We start from the raw sequence: 6,314 nt of genomic DNA, 5'->3' as shown, positions 1-6,314 counted from the left end.
ACATACGGCCTATTGCAAGCGATAGTAGGTGTCAGATGACACCTCGCGCGCGGACATCGCCCGGCCTACATACCGGGCGTCGCACCGGGAAATACACCCGGTTGCCTAAGACTCAACACCCAAAATCATCTGATTTTGGGGTAGAATCCGCATAGCCAGCAATTGCTGGCTAAGCACATACACTGTCTAAAGGCCAGTGACCGCGGAAGTACCTTCCGCGGTCATACGCCCAAAACCGGTGTATAAATACGCCGGTGGACAGACAACGAGCGGGCTTTTGCGATACCGTATACAGCGACGCACGTATGTCGCTGACTCTGTAATACTCGTTACGGTTTATTATTATATATATAAGTGTTATCAAGTGTAACTAAGAAAGAATATACATATATATCTTTATACTACAACTGGCTATAATCTCTCGAAGACCTGACCCGAGGAGCATCGGCAGACGATCCCTATAACCTGTGACCCTTTATCTAAGAAGGACCACAACATCTTTTTTGCAACATTTAGTATTGTGCGAGCTTTGAAAGGGGCTAAAATGAATCTCTACGAAATCATATCCAAAGTACAACGTACTTTGATACCCTATCCGCCGTATTTATGACGTGTTTGTAATAGTACGTGGTGCGCCCGTTTGCGAAATCTCTCACGAAAAGCTTTATTTAAAAAATTTAAATTTTTAATAAGTCGCTCCAGTTTACATATCATTATAAAGTGTTATAATAGAGATTTATTTACTGATGATAGTGATATTCTTAATATTGTTTACAACGAAATTGTGCAACGCGGTTTACAAAATACTGAATATGTTCACAATATAATGTCCAGATACAACAAACGTCGTGGTAAGTAAAAAAAAATTAAAAAACAGAATCTGATAGAAATATAATATTTATAATTTTCTATATTTTTTAAAATAACCATACAAGAATTATTGACAGATGAAGATGATGCTATTTTATTGGAATGTGTTCAACAAATTGAAAATAATGATACTACTAATAAACCAGTACATGAAGAAAAAAATGTAGAACACACCGATGCAGAGAGAGTTTACGACAGTTCTAACCTGTTTGAAGGGTGTAGTTGGATGTGGCAAGAATTTCTTCGTTTTATACCATCAACTTTATTAGAAATAGAGCAAGACAATGAAAATCGTAAAAATAATAGCTATGTACATACATATGAAGCTGGAACCCCATCTGTAAATCACGTCGAGCGAAATTGAACCTACATCAATAAATAACGATAATAATGATGCGTTTAATGCGCCGAACGAAGTTGAGACTACTACAATAAACAACGAAAAAAATAACGATAAGATATATAAATTAAGAAAGAATAATATTTTATTGTAGAATGTATTTAAAAATTAATTATACATTTATACATGATACAGGATCTTCATTGGTAAATAATGTATCGGACGAGATTGAACCATCAGCAATAAATAACGATAATGATTATGACGGTAAGATATTGATATTTTTATAATAATAATATATTATTTTAAAAAAAGTATATATATATATATATATGATGCAGGATCTCTACCGGTGAGAGAGAAACATGTGTCGGACGAGATCATAAATTTGTTTAACTCCTTGAAAATTAAGTTAGTAATAAAATAAATAAATAAATTTACAGAAAAGTTAAAAGAGAAAAAAAATGTCTTATTAATATTTTTATTACAGATATATTAACAATACAAACAGGGTGTGGCCGTGCGACATGTGATACGGCTGTAGAAGAAGAAGAAGAGAAAAAAGAGGAGGAGGGAGAGGTGGAGATAGAACAGCTTGGAGAAAGAGAGAATATGCAACACGTTCAAGATTCTGATGAAGCGAGTGAACCGACATCATTTAATATTTTACGAGAAAATCGACGCTATTTTCAACGATTTGACACTCATGGACATGAGATAACATTCGTTGTACGACAACCGCCAGAAGGTTTCAATCCTTTAAGATGGTTAGATAAAGTATTTGCAGAAGTACATGTGTTACGTCCAGCCTTGTTAAATTTGACTTTGTTCGTGCATTGGAAAAATTTGAAAAACGGACGCAGGTAAGGCATGGAAGAACGTAACGGATTTTAGAAATGTTCCGTAGGCACGCAATAAACAAGGAAAGGTACCTCGGTCGGACGCACTATTATGACATGAAAATGCGGGTCAACGTGCCAATAATGCTCGCTATAACCCGTTTTCAGGTCGTGCCCCCGTAGGTCCAAATTTCGAGTCAGCGAATTTAACCACTTTAACTCAGGACTGGACCAGGTGCTTACTTTGATCGGGAATAGAATAGAGGTCGTTTATGAGTTTAAATAAATGAAACTATTTTAAACTTAACAATCATATTTATTTTAACATAGTGGTGGTCATGAAGTTACAATGCAAGTTTTAATAAATAAAAATGAAAGACAGTATTTGTTTTTATAATATCCAGTGCAAAGAATTACAATTAAAATCAGATTTTGGTATAAAATTTATGAAGTTTAAATGTATATACATATTTGTTACACTTAGTTTATCCGTTTTGTACAAGGTTAAGCTTGGTTTTTAAATGCTAGAGACTTTACACGATAGTAACTTAAAGTATGATAACAGTAAATATTTGATAACTAATATAATTCGGACATGATTTACTTAATATATAATTTACTCTATTTCCGTTATAATAGTGGTGGAAGGGGGAAGAAATTGTAAAAAAAATCTGAGGGTACGGCAAAGGGATCGTAATGGTGAGGAGTAAAAACGAGAATGGGATCTGTGGGAGCGAGTGCAGGTAAAATGTTCAGTAGAACTTCTGGATTTATAGCGTTTGGATTAATAGTGAAATCGCGGAGAGATTGAAATAGAGGGTCTATTTTAATTGCAAACTGCTCTAATAATTCAATAAGAGATGTTTGAGTCCCATCATAATGATAGTAACGCGGCCGGGGTGGGACTCGCTCAAATTCGTCTATAAACTCTATAGATGGTGCTGGAGAAGGTGGGGGTGGAGGAACCTCTTCTGGTTCGGGAGAACTGATAGGGGAATACTGAGGTGAGGGAGGAGGAGGTGAAAAAAATTGTTTATTGCTAGAATCCGAAACCGTGGCGAAATTACGAGTGTTGTGGGCGCTATCTTCGGATGTTTGGACGATGACCGCCTCTGAATCCGCGCACCGGAACTGCCGGTCGGAATCTCGAGCGACAGCCTCTGAATCCGCGCACCGGAACGGCCGGTCGGACTCTCGAATGACCGTCTCTGAATCCGCGCACCAGATCGGCCGGTCGGACTCTCGAAGGGCAGGGTCAAAGTCCGCGTTTCCCGTCGAAGGTGAACAGCCCTCTGAACGCAAAGTGAGCGTGGTAGGGTCCGGATAAGCGCGAGCCCGCCTTATCGCCCGTCTCCGTTTTCTTTTTAGATTCGACCGATTATGATGGAAGAAACTATTGTCCACTACAATTTTAGGTTTTATTTTATATAACGGAAATCGGGACCCGGTAAAAATTTATGTCTAGAGACTTACTACTTGTCGGGATGTTTCCTCTGGGGGGAGCGTAATCCGGAATGCCGGTCTCTGGGTACTCGGGCGGTTCTTGGTTGGCCGGAACAAGTCAGTCCGTCAGGACTCTAGGCTGGTGGACTGGAGAGTGATAACCCACGGAAGTACATCAGTGCACTCATTTTACTTGCGGTTCGCTTTTTGTTCGGCACTTAATATTTGTCCCGACTCGCACTCGAGCAATCGTGAAAAATCTTGCTTCAAAGTTCTAAGTGAATTGGTGAACTCGCGACGAAAATTCTTGGACTCGCACTCGATCAAGAGTAAAAAGCGGAAAAGCTGCTCGCGGTCTTTGGGATCGCGATTTTATACTCAATTTTCCGAAGGGAAGGGTTGAGGTGTAGGCGGTGGCATTTTTGGATTGGTGGGCCCTTTCAAAACCACCAAATTTGGAGCTTGTTTATTGGGAACTCGCGAAATTATTATTTTGTAGAGATGATCAGCTATTGGTTCATCTCTTCTCGTCTCCGCCCGATTTGGTTTTGGTTTTGAGTATAGGATAGGGATGTTTATAATTTTCGCTCCTCTTATTTTTAGGTCACTTAAACAAACGAGCAAGCAAAAAAAAGGGTCTTTATGTCTTTCTGTAGATTTTAGTGAGACACGTACTTTTGTTGATTGAGCGCAGACAGCATTTTTGCTTTGAATAATAAATTTTTATAGCTTCCGGAGGTTCCTTGTTTGAAGATCTTAATTCCATTGAGTTTCAATATTTCCCTTTTTCTTTGCTTAGCGTCGGGTACCGATCCAGGGCATTGTTAGAGTAATGTTCGGTAATAAAGTTATTATTATTATTTTTTTATTTTAGACTCGACATTGCCCCAGACTTCCCGAAAGAATTAAATTATATCTAACGGTCGCTCTCAAAATAGTTTACAGATGGGAAACTATGCATTTGTTTGATGACTATTTCCTTTGGTTTATGTATTTATTATTCCTCAAAAAAAACAAAAATTTTAAATTGTCGCTATATCTCACGAACTTGTGCGTGACGATAGAGCGATCCTCTGCAAACATTTCTTGCTCTTGGCGACCGTTAGAGTACGATTTCTCTTACTTAATTGTTTTCCTTACAAGGACAACGAGAAGAAAAACGTTAAGTCCACCGGAAGTAACACATGCATATCTTACAAATTCGAGCAATCCTGACGATTATATAGGTGTGACATTTACTGCTGATACTCTTGCCCATAGGCCTGTGTGGCTGTCTTACCGTTATGTACGAGATTTTAGAAATATAGATTTGTGGGAATTAGTAAGTCGAGTCGCTCAAAGTGTCTCAGATTTCCATATTAATGATAGCTGCACATTAACAACTTGTATAATACGTCGCGTAAACGGTGGTTCACGCAGAAAACTAACTCTGAATAATGTGGCGAAACGATCAATATTATCAATAACAAATTCCGATAATCTTTGCTTACCACGGTCGTTAGTAGCAGCACAAGCGTACGTGGAACGAGGTGAAATTCGTTCGGGCGAATTACACAAACATTGGATGTCTATACGTTTATCTCGCGGCAGATTATAAAAAGAGAAGGCTCTCGAACTTGTAAGAAATGCAAAAGTAAATATACCTGATAATGAATGTACTTTGGTGGATATCGCGTGTGTTGCGGAACGGGTTCACAGGATTAGGTCTCGACAGACGGACGAAATATTAAATAATTAGAAACGGAAAGCAAGTCTCGGAGAATGTCTTTTATTTTGTCAGTCTTTGCGTCCGCTCTGCTTACTTGCTAAACTCCGAATGTCGATGCTCCTTTACCTAATCCTTCTCTCAAGGCTGTAGCTTTCTTCCTCCGTAAATATTTTTCCGATTGCGTTCCTATGCTACTTATTATTTCGATGTTTGTTCTAAACTTTTATCTTCCGTTACCGCTATAATTCGGTGGCTGTATATTCGCCACAGTACAATAGCAGAATTAGAACAATTTCAAAAATATTTAGCGGAATTTGGCATTGCTATCGTCTTATATGAAGTTGAAACACTAACCCCCGCCCGTAAGTTATTGGTGGCGGGGGTATGCGTAAATGCATTCCCACCTCGTACAAAAAAAAAAGGTTACGGTGGAGAAACTTTATATGACGGTACGAGATATGTAATGAATATATTTAATAGTATCACACACACATTACGTCTTTTATATTATCGTAGAATACACCATTTTGAACTTATTTTAAACTTACGGGCTGCCGTAGGTAGTCGCGGTTTTTGTATAGCTTGTAATATAGCGTACCCAGCAAACACAGAACATAGCAGCAACATTGCGGCAATGTTATAACATTGTAGCAACATCACAGCAATATTACAACACGTTCTGTGTTTGCTGGGTATACTAAAATAAGTGATCATAAATGTTTACAAAAATGCAATCGCTGTATGGGGCAACCACCGTGCATAACGGCTGTAAGCCCTTATATTAAATGTAATTCTTGTAAAAGATCTTTTTACAATAATAATTGTTTTCAACGGCATTTAAAACCCATAACGTTAGACAATAAAAAAATATAAAATAAAAAAGTGTGTGTGATACATTAAAAATATGTAATATATGTTCAAGATTTATTTCAACAGATAAAAAGCAAAAGCACGATTGTAATATTACGTATTGCAAAATATGTAAAGATTTTTATCCTATTAATCATTTATGCTACATTCAACCTACAAAACAAACTAAAAATAATCTGTCAAAAATCGTTTTTTTTATTTTACGACTTTAAAACACAACAAAATATACGTGTTAAAGGGGATG

Source organism: Monomorium pharaonis, chromosome 7 (genome assembly GCF_013373865.1).
Source record: "Monomorium pharaonis isolate MP-MQ-018 chromosome 7, ASM1337386v2, whole genome shotgun sequence".
Classification (NCBI taxonomy): Eukaryota; Metazoa; Arthropoda; class Insecta; order Hymenoptera; family Formicidae; genus Monomorium; species Monomorium pharaonis.
This window is presented reverse-complemented; position numbering follows the sequence as displayed.